Below are 25,086 nucleotides of genomic sequence, written 5' to 3'. Positions count from 1 at the left end.
TTCAACTCCCAGAAATCCTAACAGCTGGTAAACTGGCTGGGATTTCTGGGATTTGTAGGCCAAAACACCTGGGGACCCACAGGTTGAGAACCACTCAACATCTAAAAGAATCCTTGCCATTTCTTTGTGGATGCCAGAAAGCATCTCTGTATCTTAGTGACAATAATTCTCAGGTCTGTTGTATGTACCTATAGATGAAAAAATAATAATAAAGAACAACAAAAAAGATAGTGGAGAGCTCTTGTTGATCATTCAAAAGGTCCACTACTAAACGTATTTGTCTACCTAGAGGTAATCTCCATTGAATTCAGTGGGGATTACTGTCAAGAAGTGCATACAAAATTGCAGTTCTAATCTCTGTAACCGTGCTCCTTCTTTCACTTAGTGGTTGCTTTTGGGTTGGCAATTTGGCTATGGAAAATCCTAGAGAAATGAATCCAAATGTTTGCATTCTCCCCTTGGCTTCAGTTGCTCAAATTATAAACACACCATGTGATGTTAGACTTGAGTAAAAGTTCTGCCAAGACCGATGGACAGTTTTCCTCCAATACACTGCTCAGACCTTGGGAAGAATGTTTCAATTTTTTGTTACTTTTTTGTTACCTAATGAGAAGAATATGAACTCGCTGCCTGCAGGGCACTGGAGATATTTGGTTTTCAAAGCAAAACCTACTGATACCCTGTGGTTATGGATGTGGGAGGGATCAATTCAATCTAGAGCAGCCAAGGAAAACAGTAATTTCAGGCTATACTTTCCACAGCCTTCTTGCTACAAAATGTAATGTTAGCATTAGCCTTGAGGATTGGACAATATGCAGATTTACTAAATGCAAATAGTGTTCAATTTTTAGGGCCTCCACTCATAAACTGTAAGTTTGCATTATATGCTTTCCTTAGGGAGTGTGTGGGACCCAGTCTTTCAGTCATCTAGACCCAAGGGGCCTGAAGGTCAGCCAAGGACCTGTGGTCTTTTATGGACAAGTTGTGTTCCAGGTGATGAAAGCCAGGGTCCAAGGGCCCAGTGGTCAAGTGAGGACAAAATGAGGCCGATAATCCTAACCAGCAGTCGAGGAAAAATATCTGTTATCTGGAATTCCAAAATCTGAAATACTTGAAAATTCAAATTTGTGCACATGGGCAGCTTAGATTGTGATTGCTTTGCAATCAGATGGTTCAATGTGGGCAAGCTTTGTTTCCTGCACATAAATATTAGAAATAGTGTGTATACATTTATTAGTAGCCTATGTATATATGGTGTATATGAAACGTAAGTGAATTCCATGTTCAGACGTGGGTCTCATTGCTGATATCATGTTATGTACATATATGCATATAAAGATATTCCAAAATCTGAAAAAAAAATCCAAAGTCCAAACAAGTCTGGTTCCAGGCCCTTTGAATAAGTGATACTCAACCCATACTGTCAAGCAATTTGCCCATTTAGCTCATTTCTGAATGGCAATAAACAACATCTAGGGTTTCAGTGAAAGGTCTTTCCTTGACCTCCTTGAAGGTCCTATACAAGTACTAACCAGACCAGATCTTACCAAGCTTTCACAGTCAGAGAAAATCAGGGTGCGATGTTGATAATGAACATTCACAATAGAATAATAGAATTCTGAAGTTGGAAGAGACCACAAGGACCATCCAGTTCAACCATGGAAGACCACACTGTCCAAACACTACTGACAAATGGCTATCTAGTTACTGTTTAAAATCCTTCAAAGAGAGAGGTTTTATGCTCTTTGGAGAATTGGCTGTACAAAATTGACAAGGAAATTCCAACCATTTCACCCCAGAACTGGCATTTTGGGTTCAATAAAATACAAAATGGTTGGAAGCAGTGAGAAGAAAATCAGAACCAATGCCATTCTGGCTTCACCAGAAAGCTATGTTATGAGATATTTTCTGGACCTTTGCTAATACAATATGGCTACTTTGATGGTTATTCACTGAGGACTGCCGTTATAGTAGATATATGCAGAAAATTATACACAGAGCAGCTTCTTCATTTTATTAAGAAAAGCAGTGTCAAATTCCCCTTCAAATAAAGAGTGGAAATTAAAAGAAATAAAGTCACCCTGTGCAATTCCATGATTTAGCAGGAAAAACATTACATGCATATGTATAAAATTGGCTTGGAAATCCCCCAAATATCTTTTAATCAAGATCAGACCCACAGGATTTCAAAGAGATTCCAAGTTCTATTCTTGTTTGTTTTCACAGCGGTGTGTTACAAAATGATACCAATAGCTCAATCGTGCTACTGTCGGAAGTAATCCATACTCGCTTGATGGAACTTCCTTCTTAGTCAGTGTACTGAACAATCCATAAAATAAGCTGGAGAAACAAAGATGGATGGGAGCCACCTCACAACACCTTTCCTCCCTAAAGTAATGTATCTTTTTTAGAAGCAGTTTGTCAAAATCACTGTTTCTTGCTTGGACCAATGCCAATGAGTTGCTTGGATTGCCAAATGACATTATATTAAAACACTTTTAAAAAGATATTTAATGTTGCAGCTTTCATTTTAAATGTAAGAATGTCTGTCTGGTGATCCATCGTCACTGAGTTCCTGAATCAGATCCTAATGGCTGTTTCCTACCACAAACCCTCCCTTGCTATTAGAATTTTTTTTCAATTGTCAGTGAATACAGGAGCCCTGTGAGGTTGCTGTTTTTTTTTCCAAAATCTAGGAGGTGTACCTTAAGGATAATGCTTTAAAAGATGCCCACAAATTACTTATCTCAGGTTTTGAATTGATGGCTAGGATGATTAATTGAATAGTGTGCTAGGGAGGAGTTAAATTGGTGTTGGAACAGAGCTTGGGAAAGTTGTGTTGTTTTTTTCTTTTAATGTAGCCTCCAGAACTGTAGAGGTCATGCTAGCTTGGAGATTCTGAGAGTCGTAGTCAAAAAATTATTTTTTCTAAGTTCTGCTCTATAGCAGGGCTAGGAAATTTGGTTCCTCCCAAATTCTTACCAGAACCGTATCCCTTAGCAGCGCACACTCCTAACCTTCGGGCTGACTTTTGCTCTAAGAATGCAAGTGATAACTTGTACTTCGTGTACATGAAACGCAATCCTTTCTCTGGAAAAAAAGAATGGTGTCACCTTGCTTGCAAGGAACATGTCCCTACACTCCTCCTATAGCTGCTTCCAGAAGGTAGAAAGACATGTAAGAAACTGCTGGAGGAACTCAGGGTGGGGCCAGTTCAGCGCCCCTTGAGCCATTCAGCTGGACTGTGGGGCACTTAACTGCCCTTAAACACAGTGGTGCCATCAAGGGCTGCTCCTTGTTGCCCTGGAACTAGGCCTGGCTCTGCTCTATCTCAGGTAAAGGAAGGTCCGTTCCTCACACTATATTCTGTGGACTGCTGCTGCCTCTTATAACATCTGTTTTAAAGCTCAACTTGAAAGATTCCGGATGTGTGGACGTTTTTGTGTCTGCTTTTGTGCCAAAACAGAAAGCAGATCTTCGAACTGATGCATGTGACATGCTAGTTTTCTTGAAATTTGAGGCTCTTGCATGTATAACTCAGCCACTGTTTCTCTTTTTAGTGTTTTTTAACAGGATCTTCCCTGTAAATATGTAATCGTTTGTGTTCCTTTTTTGTATCACTACACAACTCTGTTATGGAAAACAGATTTACAGTGCTGTTGTATGTGAGCTTACACAGAAGTCAGCCCCTATTTATTCAATAGGCAAAGCATCCATAGGCTTGCACACTCAGAATGACTTTGCACAACACTCACATTTTCGTTTGTGTGCCAGTGAATCTGCCCATGTTTCAACTATAATTTAAGAACTTTTAACTGATTGTTTATAATTCACACCAAGTGAAGTGAGAACCTGGTAGGGAATTATTAATAAATGGAAAAAAGCTGTTTTTAATTAGTAATTTAATAATAATAATAATAATAATAAGCTTTATTTTTATCCTACTCCCTCTCCCCAAAGGTACTTGGGAGGCTTACAAAAAACAAATGCATATAGTAATAATATAACCCAGACAATAATCATATATCACTTAATACAACAAAATAAAAAAATAGTATAAACATTAATAAATAATGAGTTTAATGGATTTAATGAGTGTATTTGTAATATTAATATACATGGCATGCAAGTAGAAAGGATGACACTGTAGGAAGTGCAGTTGTCATTCAGTTTTGGCCCCATCTACACTGCCATATAGAATTGTATTATATGAGTTCACACCGACCATGTAATGCAGTTTCAGACTGCCTTATATGGGGGCCTTTGTTCTGGTGAAATGCTGCATTAGATGGGTCTTTTGTTCTGGTGAAATATCTAGATCCAGGTGTACTATAAGTAAAGGTAAAGGTTTTCCCCTGACATTAAGTCTAGTCATGTCCGACTCTGTGGATGTGTACTACGGTATATCAGGGTTTTAAAATCTTTTCTATTCATGACCCCTTTCCGACCGACAATTTTTTCTGTGACCGCAGATATGTAGATATATAAAATAGGTATAAAAATCAAACATCTACTGATAACCAGCATTTGCAAGGCTTTCTAAACAGATTGGTTTTCCTTTTTGTGACGCATTTTCTGCAGAGTTCACCATAAATGCTGCACATTGTTGCTAACAGATTTGTATAAATGTCTAGATGGCATTAAAGAAACCTTTTTGTTGCTGCCAATTTTTTTTTGCAACCCCAACATTAGTGAAGGGGACCTAATTTGGGGTCAGTACCTACTATATTATCTCAATTTAGTACAAAATTACAATTTTTTGCTTTTGTTTTTTTTCACTGAATTATAAGAATCTTGGATGCCGGTGGGTAAACTGTAGTTTGTTCTGCTATTTCCTGTATTTTTCTCTGTCATTCTGTTTAATAGTAAATCAAGACAATTTTCTTTTTTGTCAGTGTAGAGTGTGTCAGACTCTCCATTAATGGCTAAGTTACACTTGAGGCACGTCTGCATTAGAAAGAGTGAAATATGTGTATAAATCATGTGCTGAGCTACATGTGAGCAATATGCAGTGTGAGTATGTCAGGAGCAGATCACATTTGTGGCCTTCCAGATTTTGCTGAACTTTCATCTTCCTGTAAATTTGGCAGTACCAGCCAAGTGAGAATTGCAATCCAGAAATATCTGTAGGATCCCAAATTGCCTATTCCTGCCCTAGTTTTCAGTATGTATATGTGCTGAGAAGGGAACCCCAGTGCCGCAGTGGGTTAAACCGCTGAGCTGCTGAACTTGCTGACCAAAAGACTGGCAGTTCGAATCTGGGTAGCGGGTTGAACTCTCACTATTAGCCTCAGCTTCTGCCAACCTAGCAGTTCGAAAACATGCAAATATGAGTAGATCAATAGGTACCACTTCGACGAGAAGGTAACGGTGCTCCATGCAGTCATGCTGGCCACATGACCTTGGAGGTGTCTACGGACAATGCCGGCTCTTCAGCTTAGAAATGGAGAGGAGCACCAACCCCCGGAGTCGAACACGACTAGACTTAATGTCAGGGGAAAACTTTTACCTTTACCTTTATGTGCTGAGAATTATTCACATGTAGGTCACTACATGATCTCTAAACAGGTTGCCCATCCTTGCCACAGACATACTGCTACTTTGCTGAATGCATGTGGGAAGACATATCCTGCAGGCATATGGAATTAGCTAAGTACTTGCAAGCAGGACATAACCTGCATGCTTTTCCTACCTGAAAAATGTTTTGCAATTGTGGAATCTAAGATGTAGATCTGGGTAAGGTTTTCTGGGGAAAACTGTCAAGAGACATTTTGGATGTTTTAGCTGCAGAGAAAAGCATTTAGATAGATAGAATTCCTTGCAATATTAAAGATATATAAAATACTAGCTGTGCCCGGCCACGCGTTGCTGTGGCAAAGTGGTGGTGGTATTGGTTAAAAATTGTTGTGTAATTTTTATTTGACGTTATTTGTATTTTTAAAATAATTTTATGGTAAGTTATCTTTTTATTTATTATATTTTATTATTGTATTGTATTAATTTTTAGTGTCTTAAATTATTTTTTAGTGTTTTTTATTATTTTTATTGGGTTGCTAGGAGACCAAGTTGGAGGAGCTTAGCCTTCTAACTGGCAGCAATTGGATAAAAGCAATTATTCCTCTCTCTCTAATTAGGACTTTATTTTTCTTTTCTTTTTGTTGTATCAACCTAGAGGCGTGGATGATGGGTTGTGTTGTCAAATTTCGAGGTTGGGGGGCCTGTAGTTTTGTTGTTTTGTGGGTTGCTGTGATGCCATCACTCTTTTATATATATAGACCTCTTCCTCTGCTGTTTTTCTAAATTAAAGGTTGTAAGTCACTCTTAGTGTTCTAAATCTTGTTTAATACTTGTGGCATTGTCCAGACTGAAAGCAAGCATTACACTTTAACATTCGGGAGAACTGGAAGGCATGAAGCCAAGCATCATTTGCTAGAAACTTCCTTCATTACGACTGACCTCCAGAATCAGCAGGGATTAGGAAGCAAGTGATGAAGAAAAAGAATAGGAGGGCGAGATTTAGACAGTCATGAAAATAAAACAATAGGAGACTAACTGTAGATTATATCCTATACAGAAGATCTGGAAATAGCCATGATATACTGTATTTGTTCAAGTAGGGATAAGGATGGAGAATGACCTCATCACAAAGACAGTGTTCCCCAGGGAGACAGACTGTAAGGATGACTTCCTAATGTACAGTTCATTGCCTTTTTGTACTTCCTACTGATGGTGCTTTCAGATAAACCTTTTAATGTGTAGTCATTATGCCTCCTATACAGTTGCATAGAAAATCCAGATGGCATTGTAAACCAATTGCAATCTTTCTATGGTCTTCAATCACTTCTGACTTCCCCCGCCTTACTGCAGAAAATGCATCAAAGAAGGAAGGAAAAGAACAGTCAACCAAATCTCTTTACAGATATGAACAAGCAAATACAAGATTAAAGCAAAATGGAAAAAGGGAGTCCCCCCCCCCCCCCCAAATGTGGGTGTGCTTGTGAGTCGAGGAGGGTAAGAATGGGGTTGTGGAGAAACCACTGCTGACTGGAAGACTGAATAGGAGCATGCTACCCTTCAGCATTTTGTTGCTGATAGCACCTTATAATCACTTAAATGTGATTTTCAAGTTCACCTAACATATATCCCCAAATTGGAAAATAGGTATATTTCAGACAGTCACAAAATGCAGTTGGATTTCACAATCGAATGTCAACACTGACAGCTTTCTGCATCTTTGCAACTTTTATATATTTAATGTTTACATGGTGGGGGGGGGGGAATAAATGAAACCATTTCCACATTCCCTGATTGATAGAAAGGTGCGTATTTGAGGATTTCTTTCTTTTTCATTTGGAGAAGCTTCGGATTCTTCTTAAATCATACCAGAAATGTTGTAAGTATTCTGTACTCTCCTGAATTTGGCACATGTACCTGTCTAGTTGATACTTACTTTACAATGAACCAACTACCATATATGAAAATGCACCCTGTGTCCATGAGTTACAATGACAGGGGCATAACAAAGGAGAATGCCTGTGGGTGGTGCCATTAGTGTCTGTTAATGTGGCATTAGTGCATTTTCTGAATGCTCAAATCAAAATTAGAACCTGATGGCATCCTGAGGACTTCTTGAATCAGATGCATTAAATGTGCCTAGGTAGATTGCCATCATAGAGGCACCTAAAGCTCCAAGAGACACACCATGTGTACCTCTCTCTTTCTGCATACAAAACATGAAGGAACAGAAGCATAGTAGGCAAAAGGCTTTGTATACATTCTCAAGCTGTAAGTAACCCCATATTTCCAAGTCTCTACCCCCATACTCTTCTTATTTAATGTCAGTGTGTGAGAGTCAAATCAGTAACTTACCCTATGTTCCTCAGCTACAAATCTTAGTGGTTAACTATCACAAAGTTTACTTTAACTTATGCTGACCCCATGAATGAGAGACCCTTCAAGTTACTCTATCAACAGCCCTGCCCAGGCCTTGCAAACTCAGGGCATGCTTTATACGTGAACAGTCTAACATTTCTGTCTTTGCTACAGGATGGTATGCATTCCTGCTAGCCGTCCTTAAATGCAGCTGGAAGACATCTGAGTAGAGACTACCATATGATTTACATTATGCAACTGCCATAGAATTGTGAAACCATGTTTAAAAAGCACAGTAGACAAGGTAGACTCCTCTGTGCTTCTATAGCCTATGGCTACAGGGAGAAGCACCTGTACCACCTCCCAACTGCCTTCTGGATACATGTCTCCAGAAAGGACTAGACACTATGTTCCCCAGCCTTATCTTGGCTAGATGTGCCAGAAGAAAACCAAGGTTGGTGATTTCCAAGCCTGCTTTGTTATGCTTAGTAACCTTTAAAAGAGATTAAGATAATCAGTTCTGCACTTCTTAGACCTTTCTGTCAAGGAGATTTTCTTTCAAAATACCTAACATCCAGGTTAAAGTGTTCTTTGTATATTTGCGTATAAACTCAGAGAATATCAATTTGGTTCTTGCAGAAGCTTGTAAAGGCTCTTTGAAATACATGTTTAGATGTGAAGATGACTTCTGAAAAAGATGTTCCAAAATGAAGCACATAGCACACTCAGGCACAAAATGGAAGTCAGTGATGACATGCACTTTTCTGATTCTCATGAGGATCACCATAGTGCTTTGTGTTGCACATTACATACTTGAGAAAAAGCTTTTTCTCTGTGTTTGCATGTGAGTTGTTATCATTATAAAGATTTTGAAAATTAAGTGCCATGTTAGTGTTATGGGGATGCTCAAATAAAACTGTTTTTTCTTGCATTCATTATTCTTCTGGAATTGCTTATAATTACATTAGACATGAAAAATGTAGCGGCAGTGTGGTGAGAGAGAAACTAAGACACAGAAGGAGAGAATGAGACAAGGAAGAAAACACAGCAGCAGGGACAGAGAAAAGGATGGCAGAAATGAGCAGGCAGTGGATAGAGGCCTGTTTGTATCAGGAGACATAGGTGCAAGCGTGTGTGGGTAGCCAGATGGGTAGTATATGCAGTCTCTATCCAGTGTGCTTCTGTTCCCACCAAATGGTTTCTATTGGGCTGCACTTGGGGTATGTTGGGGTATGCTGTCTTTGGAAAAGATTCCCTACCCCTGCTTTAGAGCATGGTATACATAATGAACATACTAACAATACGGCTCTAGGCATTTTACTTAGTTGTAAGTCTTGGCCACACTATCTTAAGTTGGGCTTCCTTCAAGAAAAGTGTGCAGTTGTGGTCTAACTGTGTAACTGTTCACTCGGTAGTAATGCCAGCTGAAATCTATAGGATATATAACTGAATAAATATAAGTGGATGGAACTATAAAGCCCCACTGCAGTTCCCTTAACTCTCTTTGTGGTGCAACATCAATAAAATCCCATTGTAATTAACTTTTCACAAATGAATGGTGAACTGGCTAAAATGGGGGACCTATAGTGAAGGTCTGACAAGCTCACTTCCAATGCACCAGTCTCAACAGCAGAACAGTTAGGGGTTCTGACAGCATCCCTGGAACCTGTGGGCTTTGAAGATCGCTCTCTTTCCAATTTTGTTAAGCTACATTTTATTTCTGTTAGGTTTAGAAAATCAACAGGAGTTGCATATTGTATTATTTGCCAAGATTATAGAGGTTCTAGGATCTAATCTACTTTGCTCACACCATTACCAAGACACAAGATGGTCTAAGATAGGCTGCGATCTGAGCTGAAAATAGTGACTTGAAATATGGCAGATGTTCACATTCATTTAGGCCAGTGGTTCACAACCTGCGGATCCCCAGATATTTTGGCCTTCAACTCCCAGAAATCCTAACAGCTGGTAAACTGGCTGGGGTTTCTGGGAGTTGTAGGCCAAAACACCTGGAGACCCACAGGCCGAGAACCACTGACTTAGGCTTTCTATATTTTAGCACAAATAAATCCTGAAAATAGCTCCTGCTTTTATAAAATAGAGTGGACTTTAAATTAACATGCTGCTACACTTAGCTAGATGCAGACTGCATCCAGGAAATCCAGGAAGACTTCTTGGGAGGAGAGCAATGACCAACCTCGATAAAATAGTGAAGAGTAGAAACATCACACTGGCAACGAAGGTCTGCATAGTTAAAGCAATGGTATTCCCCGTAGTAACCTATGGCTGCGAGAGCTGGATCATAAGGAAGGCTGAGCAAAGGAAGATAGTTGCTTTTGAATGTGATGTTGGAGGAAAATCCTGAGAGTGCCTTGGACCGCAAGAAGATCCAACCAGTCCATTCTCCAGGAAATAATGCCCGGCTGCTCACTGGAGGGAAGGATATTAGAGGCAAATATAAAGTACTTTGGCCACATCATGAGAAGACAGGAAAGCTTGGAGAAGACAATGATGCTGGGGAAGATGGAAGAAAAAAGGAAGAGGGGCCAACCAAGGACAAGATGGAGGGATGGTATCCTTGAAGTGACTGGCTGGACCTTGAAGGAGCCTGGGGTGGCAACAGCCAACAGGGAGCTCTGGCGTGGGCTAGTCCATGAGGTCACAAAAAGTTGGAAGCGACTGAATGAATAAACATTAACAAGACTTAATTATATGAAGTTGTGACTTGATAAGTGTTATTCTGTCCTACACATTTTAGATTGCCTACCAGTTAGTTAATGAGACTTTCTCTAAAAATAATACACTGCAGTTGGGTCTATGTCAGTGAGGTGATGAATTTCCCTAGTCCACTCTGGACTCTAAGAGCACTGTCCAAGGCTTTGGCTCACCTATAGGTTCAGCACTGTTTGCAACTACTTTAAAGTTCAGATTAAAACTTGAAGTGGATTCATCAATCCATTTAAGTATCCAGAGTTGCTATGTCCAATACCTCATTTTAACCAGGAGACCTAGTTATAACATTATCTATTACTTATCAGTCCTGCAAGTAATTACCATTGTAAATGTATCTGCATGTTTTGTTCTTTGCTAGGCAGATACAGAGATATCGTCCTGGGTAGCCAAACTTTATCAAGCAGCATTTTTCCCACGGCACAACATAGTATCTTAGTCAAGGTCAGCCACCAGGAAGGATCCAAACAGAATAGGAATAAACAAATTAGTGGGTCATGGTTGTGTTATCTGCCCCCTTTTCCACATGGCTCTCTTCTCTTTGGGATCTGATTCTCCCTCCCTTTTAAAGTTTAATTATTATTTACTAATGATGGGGCTCAAAGACAGCAGCTTGTCCTTGAAATGCCAAAAGTATCACCTGTTTTTGTAAAATAAGCAAGTTTTATTGCTGTGCTGCCAAATACTTTCCAAAGAAACAAGACAGATACTATACAAAAGAAGGAGTCAGCTTTTTTATGTGTTCTTGGCTTCATACTTGAACTGAGTATAGAAAGGTTTCTTACTCCCAGAATCCACAGCCAGAGCAAATTCAATAGCCATGCCAGCTATAGGATTCTGGGAGCTGTAATCCAAGATCTGAGTATGCCAGAGAATCAAATGTTGGTCTTAATATACTGTACATAAACCCCACATAGAACAACATGGAACTAGCAAGTAGGCAGCTCGGGCGAGCAAAGGGTTCTGTCTCAAATAGGAAGCATCTCATTACTCAGTGTATTAAACTGGAATTTCACAAGCTGTAACCATGTCTCCTAACGTGGACAGCTTTAAAAAAACTGAACGAATTTATGGAGAACACAAATATCAAGCAGTATGTCTCTGTATCTGAGTTATCTGGGGTCATGAGTTGGAAAGCATTTGTGTTTTGCCTGTATTTGCATCCTATAGGCTAGGATGTGTTCTGAATGCTGATCTAAACAGGTTTTTGGCCTGATCAAGCAAGGCTTCCCTTAGAATACAGTATTTACATTTTTAAATGGAATAATGCCAGCAACATTTGGTGTGATTGCATCTTGGCCCTTGTTCATCTGTCACTCATATGTAACATCAGTTTAGTCTACTTGGTTGATTGTTTCCCTTAGTGCTTGTAAATCAAGGTAAGCAAAAAGCAGAGCCAGCAGGGATGAAGTCCTAAACAACATGGGACCTCAATATTTCAATATTTCAAGGAATCTCTCTGGCCCCTTCCACACAGCTGAATAAAATCCCACATTTTCTGCTTTGAACCGGGATAGATGGCAGTGTGGGCTCAGATAACCCAGTTCAAAGATATTGTGGGATTTTCTGCCTTGATATTTTGAGTTACATGGCTGTGTGGAAGGGCCCCCTTTCTGTGTCTTATCTGTCTGTGTTTTGAAATCTTCAGTGGAGGCTTTTCTGAAAGTCTCACTATCAGAAGAATATTCTGTTAAAATTAGGAAGGAGGTCTTTTCTGTGTTGGGACCTTCTCTGTTGTGGGAACAAGTTCTCCCTTGAAGCTTGTCTGTCATTGCTCTCATTTCTGTATCAGGTTAAAGCTCACTTCTTTACGCAGCTACATTATTGATCATTGTGTTTGTAGTTGGGTTGGTTTTTAGACTGCCTCAAGGGCGTTCACTACTTCAGTGGTACATAAACATAAAACAAACAAACACACAAATAAATGTGCAAGTAAGTATCCATTTTAAAACACCATGCCTGCTAATGTATCTCTCTGACTTTTATGCTTTTATTTGTTTCAATTGCAATATTTTATGGTTTTCTTGTATTATTTTGTGGTTTATTTTTTATTTATATGGCTCCTGTATATTATCTTAATATCTTAGGATGCAGTGGGCTAAAATGTTTAGATAAATCAACAGTTTGCTCACATACATTTTATTGATGATCTTGTGTTAAATTTGATAAAGTCCAATCCAAGATGTTTAGGAGGAGGTGGTGAGGTGTAGCCCTTGAGGTGTTTAGTTGCAGCTCCTCGTGTCTAATTAGTTGTATCCAATGGTGTGGAATCCTTGGCATTCCAGCCCAACAATTTCTAGAGGGGTCCATTTCACCTACCCTGATATGAAGAACTCTTGATTTGAGATTTAAAAGAATGGGAATGTGTGAAAAACATATGTCCTTCTGTAGCTTTTCTGCTCTTTTGACACAGACACATTCTGAAATCTAAGTCCTTGCAAAGGCATTGGGGAAAGAATGGTTGAAATTTAAGTTGCTAATGATGTTAAATGCTCTTTTGATACAAGAAAGTTAAATTTAAATCTGATTACCATAACTGCATAAGATTTTCCCAGGGAGGAAAATCTTGCATACCATAAGACTTTTCAGAGAGATAAAAAGATAGCAATAAATAGCCCAAGAAAAATAGTCTTGGGAAAATAAGTCACCATATCTTCTTAGCATTTCTGTTTTTGCTATTGAGAAACTTGAACCACTGATAATTCTGCTCCATAGGCTTAGTAGGAGTTAGTGATGTGAAATAAAAGTGATTTTTCTCCCCGTTGTTAATATTTTCCAGGATGCAATGCCAAGCTATGGATAATTATCCTTCCCAAGCAAGCACATAAGACTGGAGTTCAGAGATAAACTCTTCCCATTAATGCCCCATTTAACCTGAAAGCTAGCTCTGTGAGGATGAAATAACTAAGATCATATTCTGGATTGGATTTGGAAGTGACTGCCTGAAATACTGCCAAAAACTATGTGTACTGGTCCCATGGGTATGGCGCTCATACTGTATAATATGATGCCACTCTTAGGCATCAGCTTGATTTTGTTTTTTCATCGGGGTTCCCTCCCATAAAGTTACCTTCTTTCTCCAATCCTACTAAAACCAAAAGTAATAAAACAATTAGAAAGAAGAGAGGGCAACAGAAGCACATCTTCAAGGGTCGATAAGTTTGAGTATAAAACTGCTCCTATTATTCTTAATAACATTTCACATTTCACTTTTTCTCTACCTTCCATCCCATGTTCACCAAGAGAGGAAGTGTGTCAAATACAAGTCATTGGTCCATGTGCTTAAATGGAAGTTATCCATTTACAACAAAAGTCTCAAGGGCTAAGGGGATGCACCTACTTACATCTGACAAAATGTGTCCTCTCTAGGACTTTTCTATGTCCTCTAGTATGACTGCGGTAATTTCTAGTAGAAGTAATTCCTCTCAACAGGCTTTGCTATTGCAGCAATATATTCCTCATGGATTTGTGGGGTAAGGGCTTATGAAACATTAGAATTGGTTGGAATGTGTTTCTATTAATGATCTTTCTCGGGAGAAAACATATTTTTCTATACCAGTTAAAACTAGTCATTCACTGTCTCCGCTTTTAAAAAACATATTGTTTGAAGTTTTTTTTAAACTGCCAAGACCCTTTGCTCTGAGGAAGATCACTGATGGAACATTTCAACGAATCTACATAGAAAGAAAATCCTTACTGTGAGGCGCTAACTAGAGGTCATCTTCTTCCCTTCTTTCCTCAGTTACAATCCCTGATGTGGCCCATTTACCAAATGTATACATTTGTTAAAGCAAGAAGAAATGAAGCTTGTTTGTTTCCTAGTTATTTACTTTATCCTCAAAATAATAGATATTTATGCATTTTACAAGGCAATGTATCAAGACTTAATTCTCCCCCACTAGATTTAGTTGGCTGAAATAAACAGTGAATTCTCTATAGAGGGTTGTTCTTTCGATCTGAATAAATCTTGGACTGAAGAGGCTCTGTTCTCCTGAAATAGGTTAAATTTGAATCTGTACACTTTTAAAGATTTGTAGGCAATTTGGATCTGGAAGGACACAGATACCTTGTCTCAGATATTTGGGAGACATGTCTCCCTTTATCCCCCATCAAGGTGAATTTGATATCAAAATATAGAGGAGGGAGTATACTTGATTAGCTTCTGATCACAGTGGATGGTTTTTCCAGGGCTCTACAGTCACAGTGCTTGTACTGGGATTTTAGGTGTATCACATGAGTGGCTTAGTATTCAATACTCTTTGATCGTTCTTTCTCCTAGGATCTGGATCATTAAAAGAGCCATGGCATTGAGTTCCTGCCTGGAAAATGCTACGTGCTCATGTTCTTCTGCCTCTGCAACTGTGTGTTCCAGATCCATCATCTCCCTCTATCCTATTTGCTGCTTCCCTGTTTGGTGCCAATTGGGCAGAAAATTAAATTAAATTGTTTTTCATTCTTCACTGCTCTCTAGATTTTAGACTTAAACTCCTCAATAGGTTCCTGGTAAAGTGAGTACTAGTAACAAATTGGGAGAGTAATCAAATTGGCAAGGCAGAAACTAAAAAAAAATCAGTCCCACGCTTACACACAAATATGAAGTTGTGACAGAAATAAATATAAGGTTCTTAATTTTCAATGTAAAGCATATAATATAGATTTACTTGGAAAACAGTTCATAAATGTTTACAGGAAGAGAGAGAAAGGGAGAGACAAGAAAAATGGCTCTGGGTTAGAATAATTCAGGAAGAGTGCAGAGATGGAAGAACAAAAATCTAAGTCAACTCACATGCAAACTAACAATTTAATATCTATCATAGAAACTGTCCATTTTGCCATTGACTGACTAAGTCAAGCTGACAATCACCCCCTCATAAGCACACCTTTCGTAGTGAACCCAACCTTCTCAAATGTTAGAGCTTTCTTAATTAGGACCACCTCTATATTGCATGAATTCTGAATAACTCTCACGTATAAGAATATTAGAATGAGAAGTACGTCCTTTCCTTAGAAACCTTTGGCAGCCTTTGTATATAGTGCTCTATGTCTATTATTCTGGAATTTGTCCATCCTGAATTTCTCTGAAAATGAGAGTATCCCTTAAAATTGAAGCTGGACCCTCCAGCTAGTAGGAAAATTAATGTTAAACTTAAAGGGAAAAGAGATTTTTGGAGTGGGATCAGGAGAGATTGTATCACTGTCCCTGCTAATTAAAAAGGGCAGTGCTTTGACTTTGAGTGTCCTGAATCTACTACAACATGGATAAAAAGGGGGAGCAAGAGCAAAACAAATAGTCTTATATATCCCAGGATAATTTTGCTTTCTTCTTTCTTCAACCTTGCCCATGTTCTTTTAAGTGGAACCAATGAAAAACATTGGGTGCAGTGCTGAACAACTTGTAACCCTCGTGATCATATTGGATTTCATCTCTCACCATCTCTTGCCAACATAGCCAGTGGCGAAGATGATGGGAGTTTGCAGTCCAACTGGAACTGGACTGTCACAAGTTGCCCATCGCCTGATTTTGAAAGTCATTATCCTGGGAATAGCTAACTTATTGTTTTCACTCTACTGTTCTGCCTGAAGGCTGGTCTGACATTTGCTTTGCAAAGTTAACTGGATTGTCCTCAGCCCCTTTCAAAGTAGAATATACTGTGCCTGTGTGCCACGCTATCTGTTAAATGGACAGCTTCTATTTTGGAATGGAACGTGCTTCCTGTTCACTCCATCTGTTGCTGATTTAAGTTAATTGACAGAGTTTCAAGCCCTCTTACTGAATCCAAAGAGAATTTTCTCCTCCTGGAATTTAACCTCTAGGGAAATCATGAGCCCTGTTCTTTAAAGATTTTAAAATGCTGCCCTGTGTTAAGTGATCCTTTCCCACCATTTTCATGCATCATTGCCTTTTCTCACTAAAGACGGAATGGCTCTTTTCCATTCTCTTCCCCATGAAATCATGGTGAATCCCCTGAAGGAAACCCCCTCAGAGCACGTTCAGCATATTTCAGACTGGGTTGATGTGATGAAGACATGCAGTCATTTGTAAAGCTGCTATTGCAGAATGTCTCTGAGCATGTGCAGACAATGCATGTGTAGAGACAATTTCCAGCAGTTTTCACCTCGACCAGAAAAAAACCTTTTGTAAGGCTCCTGGGTTTTGCTTGTCCATTCAAGCTCCCCCTATAGTTTGCCTAATAACAGGGATAGTGTACAACAACATACAGTTCCTAGAAATAGTCATTCCCGCTTGTTATGAGAATTGCAACAAAACTCAATGAGAACAGGGTAGAAGGTGGGTAGTAACCACTGATCACATGATTGTCTCTAATAATAAAAAATCCAACTGGTTAAACCCTATGAACTCTGGCTCTATTATACTATTAAAGAAATGATTGTAGCTTCCATTGCAGCAGGGGCACAGGCAAATGTCCTCTCTTAAAACCACCAACTACTGTCACAAGTAAACAGAGTGGTTTACACCATCAAAAAACATTTTGGAATGTGTGTGTATGGAATGGGATTTTCATCTGAAAGTTTGGCTCTGTTTGAATGTTTTAGGGAGCTAATTGTGTCATTGGTTTATCATAATTCACTACCAGATTTTAACTACATATCACATGAATCATATGTTGGCTCCTAAAGAGTGCTTAAGAATGTTGTGAATGCAGGAAGGAGGAATACTTTATTCCATCAACAGATTGTTTTTGGTGTATATGTCTCAAAGTTGGCCTGAAAGATCTTTTTTTTTTTTTACTAACCATTGGGTGATGATGAAGACTAGAACTGGACTCCAGTGATGGGAGAGTATCATGACCTGGCAGTGAAACACTTAGAGGCCAAAGACAATGAGTGCTGAGGTCCATTGAACCCAAATGACCTCCCCTATTGCTCTTGGGGACATTGCTGAAGCTTCAATTTCCAGAAGTCCAGGTTATACAAGCCAAAAAATGATTAGACCTATTAAAAATAGCTTTGGTACAAACAAGCAAAGAGCGACAACCTCACCATTGCCAGTCCAGATGTGTGTAAAGTGTAGCGGGGAGAAAAAAAACAATAAAAGGAAACTGAGCATTCAAGTAATATATTCATAGACCACTAGTATGTGGTCTACATCTGTCTTTTGTGGGTGTGGGGCTTTGCAGACATTTTGTTGTTGATTATGATTTTTATGCCAAGTTTGTATTCTGTAATGTTTTTTTGATGTGCACAGATGTTACTCTCAGTGACTGAATGAACTCCTTGTGTTCTTATTGCATGCAGTCATTTCATGCTAAGAGCTTTATAGTCCCCTCAGTTGCGGAATATTACATTGAGATCCCATTGCATTGTTGCATGTTTTTGATATTGGGAGGCTGAAAGTACACTACACTGGATCAGAACAGGCATTGATTGCTTAGCTAGTTTTCATAGGAGAGAATTAACATGGTTGCATAGAATCATTTGGAAGCACAGGAGATTGACTTTTAACTGATTCAGACCATTTGTCCATCTAGTATTGTCAGGTCTGACCGGCAGTAGCTGTTCAGGTTTTCTAGCTCTTACTCAAGATCATGGTATCACCTATCACCTAATCATTAGGTCCTAACAGTCTCCATACCATGCATGATTTTTGACAGCTTCACCATATCACCCCACTTGATTTTTATTTGTTTTTGGCCATATGTTCCCTGTAAGCACATGGTCTAACATGATATGGCTTCTTCAAATGACTGATTTACTTCGCATGGTGCTAGAAGCCACTGCTGTATACAACTGTTGCCTAAGTCTTTGGAGCTTAGTGTCTGAGTTATATCATAAGAATGATTACAGTCTAAAAAGGGTAGGCCAGGTATAATGCTTTGAAGTTACTGGAAGGTAGATTTCAATTGAACATTAAAAGGATCTTCTTTACAGTGAGAGCAGTTTGGCAATGCAACCAATTACTTAGAGAGGGGATGGGATCTCCTTCTCTGGATATCTTCAAAATGTCTAGACAGGTGTCTTGAATCTTAAATTTATAAATTCAACACCTGCTATTCTTATACTGAGCACATGTTTGAACCTGATTGCCCATAGGGCCCCTTCTAGCTCTATGCTTCTGTGATTTTCTGAATGTTCTGGGCAACATATGCATAAAATAATATGAATTAAGTGATATATATTTTTTGTAAATTAATCTCCAAAATATAAAAGAAAACCATTTCTATTAACAATTCAAAGGAGCAAGATAATCTCTTCTAACCCCTAAAAGGACAATAATGAGGAGTCTATGGTAACTTCACTGGGAAAGCATTTCCACATAAAGCTCTGCCATGAGTATCAACCAACCTCACTTCTCTAGGAAATGACTAAAATTGAAACAGTTACTTTTTAGTACAACACAAATAGTCCTCAGGTTATAATCCAAGAAATAACATTTCTCAAATGCATAATTTTGGGATTGTGAATTATGAATGCCAAAGTCAGACAGGCTCAAATGGGAAATGGTGGAATCTGCAGAGGATAAGACACGGTCACACAGTTTCATGAATTGGGAAAGCTTCTTGACGTCTTCCCATGGTATGCAGAATAGTTTCATACTGCCCTTTCCTAGTCTTCAATAATTCCATGACAACCAGAGGAACATCTGATTTAATATGCTCCCCCACCCTCCAAAAGCCACTGGGAAAAAGTTGAAGGTGACTTCTTCTGACTCATGTGAATTGAGCTGAGGCCTTCGAGAAGGGAAGGAGACTGCCAGCAAAGCATTCCATAAATAAACAATTGTCTTGGGATGTCCCCCCCAAGGTCTGAGGTTAGGTGTCTTGCAGACACTTGGCAATAGGAACAAAACCTTCAAGAGTGGGATTGTTTGTTGCTGGACTGATTTTAATAACAGACAAGAGTTTCCTGAGCAAGAAGATTTGCACATGCCTTATGGGATTTGTCTGGGAGGATTTTTTTATGGAAGGGAAAGGAATTTTTTAGCAATTCAGTGCCTCTAGTTCTTCAGGAGGCTTTGAGACCCTGAACAAATACCAGGCGAAGGACAAGGTTTCTGCTTTCCAAATGTAATGGGCTCTTTTCTGATCTCATTCAAACAAGAAGTGTGTGGTTGGCATGAGTAAGGGCAACTTCACAGTTTTGCTGGGTAAGTCCCTATGAATTTATGAGCAAGTCTAATAGCTGTGTGTCCACAAGGTTTGCTTGCAAAACACAACATCTGGACCTCATACTCATCTTTCAGCACCCACACACAGTTGTCTGCTAACTCTGGACCAATGAGGGACTTAGCTTCTAACACCAGCACATAATGGTCACTGTGCAGATGTGTGTGTGATGACGATCTATGATACTGTTAAATCCAAATTATACAGCGTGTGTCATGCTCCAACAAAATAGCCCATAAAATCTTTATAAAACTTTAAAAGGATCTACAGCCATGGTGAACGCTAATAGTGTTCAGAGGAAAGATGAGACTACCGTGTTTCCCCGAAAATAAGACAGTGTCTTATATTAATTTTTGCTCCCAAAGATGCTCTAGGTCTTATTTTCGGGGATGTCTTATTTTTCCATGAAGAAGAATTCACATTTATTGTTGAACAAAAAAATGAACATTTATTATATACTGTACAGTAGTTGTCATCATAAACCAGCATAATCAGACAAACTGTGAATCCTATCAAGAATTTCTTGTTACTACCAATATTTCCATGTACAACACTTTATGGTACGTACATTTACCAATCCTGCATCCTCTGGTGTTCTGTTCGGCAGACATGCTTCCAAACAAAAACTTTGCTAGGTCTTACTTTCGGGGGAGGCCTTATATTTAGCAATTTAGCTAAACCTCTACTAGGTCTTATTTTCTGGGGATGTCTTATTTTAAGGGAAACAGGGTAGCTACATCATGGTTGTTGTGTTTGGCCGTGTTTCCTGCTTTTTTAGCTTCAGTAGGAAAAAAAGTGAAAGGCAAGCCAGCAGTAATTTGGGGATTAAATTGTCATATTTCCCTTTCCTGATAACTGTTTGTTTGGTTATATCCCACTCTGTACCACAGAATTTTAAGGCAACGTACAAGTAAAATTCCTTTGAATACTTTTTAAATGTCAGAATGTAAAGCACTAAAATAATCAATCTGGTCCCATGTCCTACAATGTGATGATTCCTCTGATGAGAGGCAGAAAAGGGCTTCTCCAGCAGATCTCAATCCAGGCTATCAAGGTCCATGATCATGAATTCAGACCAAAAGCATATTGGCAACTAGTGCAATTCTTTATGAATGCTGTTGTGTGGTATGGATCTAGCATTGCTGCATTTTGTACTAGTTGTAGATTCCAGGTCATCTTCAAAAGTAACCTCATTTGAAACATTAAAGTAGTCTATTCAGAAGGTTATCAGTGATGTAATTGTGACTTATCACTGCCCAGGAAAATCTATAACTGGCATACCAATCAAAGCCAAAAAGCTACCTAGACCTCCAATGATAAAGATGGATCAGGGAGTGCTTCTGAGCTATACATCTCCTACCTCAGGGGAAGCGCATCCTCATTCATCACCAGGCATTTATCTTGTTCCCAGACTTTAGGACCACCAGTCCAGAGAGGCACCTTCTTATTGGAAGTTCATTGGCCCTCATTTAATGCATTGCAACATCCAAGTGCTTGTCCAGCACCTGTGTAATCCCAGGTGACTCTGATGACAAGAAGCTGAGCTGATTATATTTCACCTCAAAATTCCTAAACAATTCACCCATGTGGCTGTATGTATATATTTTTTTTAAAAAAAGGGAGATAAAATGAAACCTTGTGGCACCCACAACTTAATGGTCATGGGGCAGGACAGGAATCCTGCAATGTTATTCCTTGGAATTGGCTCCATAGGGGAGCAGTACCCCTGCAACACAGTGACCTTAATTCAGAGACTGTCCACTCAGACACCATGATAAATGGTATCAGATACATCCAAGAGATCCAGAAAAATCAATAAGGTAGCAGTGTCCTAGTTTAGAATTTGGTTTTCAGTCAGGGTAATGGTTTTGGTATCCTTACACAAAACCAGACTAAACTGCCCTCCATAATTCTCCAAGAATGACTGAAATTGTTCCGTTACTACCAAGTGTTCCCAGCCATGTTATAAATGGCAATCTCCGACTCGCGCTGCCATTAGGTAGAATGAACCAGCCACTTCAGGAAGTTTGGGATATCATGAAAAGCAACACATGACCAGTTATACAATTCATTATTATTATTATTATTATTATTATTTTGTTAACTTCCAGTAAGGAAGATGAGTGCTTCTGAGATTTTCATCTGCAAGTCACAATGCAACATAGCTGGCTCTAGGTTTTGCATATCTTGGCTTGGATGGATACGTATCATTGGCAGGTATCATTTGCTGTTCTACTACAAGGGCAAATGCCTTAGGACTGGTCATGGCCTGCCCCAGTTTTTTCAGTAATAAGAGTATTTCCTTTGATATTGTTTTTCTTTGAATAATTTTTGTATTGAATCTGGATGCTTAAGTGATATGAGAAGCCAGTTTTAAATGGCTTGGATCGAAAAATCAAACTTTTTCAATATAGGCTGGAGAAAATGGGAAAAACCCACCTTAAAATACGGTAGGCACTATATTTTTAAGAACACCCTACACAAATGTTCTCTTCTAAGATATATTCTGGACTGGAACTTAAAATATACCAGTGGCTTTGCCTGCCTTTGTTCAAAATAATTTAAAGAGTTTCTTGAATTGCTTTATTTTGTTGCTTAAAGCAAAACTCATTTAAATGCCCAAAGCAGACCACCCAGCCCTTGTGTTGTGCTAATGTGTGGGATTTAATTTGTGTTAATAGAGAGCAGAGATAAGTGCATACTTTGTTCAGTTTTAGCAAGACCAGATGATTTATTAAGCAGCATAAATCTCTAGGGCATGTACAAAAGGTGTCAAACAACTTAATTCTGATGCATTTTCCATGGGCTAGACCTTCAGTTTATGGCTCATCTGCTTCACACTTCATATCAAAGATTCGGGGGAAGAGGTTGCAATGAAGAGGTGCATATTTCATAGTTCTTATAGATGATGTTTATTAATGGTGTAATAAATGAAGCAGGGAGAATTGAAATGGATATATTTCCACTTCTCCTTCTTCTATTTATTTATACCCCGCTTTACCTCTTCCGAAGGGGACTCAAAGCGGCTTAGCATTAAAAGCATTAGCACACAATTTAAAATATACAACTGTACAGACATTAAAACAGAACTAAATATAAACCGTATTAAAAATTCAGTTAAAAACCCTTCAACATATTTCTGAACAAGTCTTTCATATGATGAAAATATATCTGAAGAATCTGGGTTTGGAATACTTTTTATTTATGTTCAGAGCTTTAAGATTTACACTATTTGTGGGTGATTTGGTTTGGATAACATTTTGGTATTATTTGGTGGTTTAAATTGTTATTTAATTAACCTCAATTTTAGTCCTGCAAGTCTCTACTCAGTGTTTTCTTTTGGAGAGCAATAAAAAGGCCAACTAAAAATACTTCATTTTGTCTAAAGTCATTGCTTGAGTCAAATAGGTTTGCTATATTATTTTTCGTTCCTTTTGTATATAAATATAACCTAATATCATGCCTGTCTTTGGGATAACTGTTGTCTATAAAGCTGATATTTCCTGAGAACTCTTCCTTAGTGATGGAACAATTGCTGGCTAGAAAGATAACTATTTTGATTGTACACAAATGCATTCTTGTGGATGTTTCATAGGCATCTAGATGGCCACCAAAACAGGAAACTTAAGATAGTTCAACCTCTTTTGTATGAAACAGCCAGGGTATTTTTATGGCCATCCCATTTTAAATTCCTTTCATATAGGTCAGGGGAAATGTTCCTTCTGAGTTCAATAGACTGGAAGACTCAAAAAGAGATGCCGAAACCAGAGTTTTGTCATGATTTCCTATGCAAACCTCATGATTCACAATGATACTGTTTTCAAATCAACTCTTAACTTATGCTCATCTTACTATAGTGTTTTCTTGACAAGATTTATTCAGAGGATGTTTGCTATTGCCTCCTTTCAGCTGAGAGAGTCTGCCTAGACTGATCTGACTAAAATCCTGCATTCTCAGAATCCTAATCCAATATTCAACCTACACCACTATGTTGTCACTATTAAGACGTTGGTGACACAACTCCTGCTGCTTATACTGCCTATATGTCTATATATGCCTATATGCAGGATGTCTCTGAATGCTTGGAAACAATGGCAGGACGTGCTCTTGCTTTTGTCTTGTGTTATCATTTCTCCTTGCTCTGGAATGATTTTGCCAAAGCAAATATTTTTAATGAATAGTGTTTATTCATTGACATATTTTGGTGGAGCACCATACACACATACATATATACTTACATATATACTTGTTTGAGCTGCACATAAATGTTTCATGTTTAAGAATATGCTAATATTTAACAACATGGATTAATTGGTAACTGATTTCATAATTACTTGTAGGATAGTTCTTGTGCAAAGATTTGTCAGAAGCAGACAGGAATTCCAGTGATATGTCTAGTCAGAAAGCAGAACACGCATAATTTCAAATGGGTTTTAAATTGTCTGCCTAGACAGGTTTTGTCTGGGAGTTCTGGCACTTCTAGGTCTTGACTGTCTCTGAGGATATGTCAAGAATGAATCACCTTCTGCCAGGTTAGTTGCTTAATACCAGGTTATAAATCCTGATTAGGAAGTGGCAGGAAAGAAAGAATCATCAAAAGAAAGGAATCATGTTATTAGAGGTCTGAGAACTGAATGAAGAAAATGCCTTTTGGGTTTGTTTCTGTTTTGTACAAGTCAGAATTAATTTGTAGTTGACCTCTATTCACATTTTATCTTTTGCCTTTACCTACTTGTTAAACTTCTCTTTTTGGTGATGCTCCAACCAATCAAAAAGGAAATTTTCCAATCATTTGGTCTTGGACTCACTAGCCAAAAATGCTAATTTATCAATGAAAATAATAACAACGTCAAACTACTCTGGGACTTCTGAATTCAGATTGATAGAGGTTTGGAGCACAATATTCCTGAACTCATGATTGTGTTAAAAAACAAAGTATGGATTGTTGATGTTGCAATCTCAGGCAACAGCAGTATTGAAGAGAAACATCTGGAAAAGCTGACATGATATGAGGATTTAAAGATCGAACTGCAAAGACTCTGGCACAAGTAAAGGTGGTCCCAATGGTGATTGGCACACTGGGTGCAGAGCCTGAAGCCCTTGGCCTGCACTTAAACACAATTGGCACTGACAAAATTACCATCTGTTAGCTGCAAAAGGCCAACCTATTCGGATCTGCATCACCGATACATCACATAGTCCTTGACATTTGGGAAGTATCTGACATGTGATCCAATACAACAGCCAGCATAGTGATAATTGTTTGCTGCGTGCTAATCTTGTGTATCAGATAATAATAATAGTAATTCTTCAAAGCTTTCACAGATTAAAAATAGATACGTGTGCCCAAATAACATCA

At 38.6% G+C, this 25,086-nt stretch overlaps 1 protein-coding gene across 2 annotated transcripts in view; it reads left to right on the top strand.

The window, feature by feature from the left end:
• The window catches only part of dennd2b (DENN domain containing 2B), a 178,760-nt gene that overhangs the window by 8,428 nt on the left and 145,246 nt on the right, over nucleotides 1–25,086 (top strand). The gene's annotated exons all lie outside the window — the stretch shown is intronic.

Source organism: Anolis carolinensis, chromosome 1, assembly GCF_035594765.1.
Source record: "Anolis carolinensis isolate JA03-04 chromosome 1, rAnoCar3.1.pri, whole genome shotgun sequence".
NCBI classification, from domain to species: Eukaryota; Metazoa; Chordata; class Lepidosauria; order Squamata; family Dactyloidae; genus Anolis; species Anolis carolinensis.
This window is presented reverse-complemented; position numbering and strand designations above follow the sequence as displayed.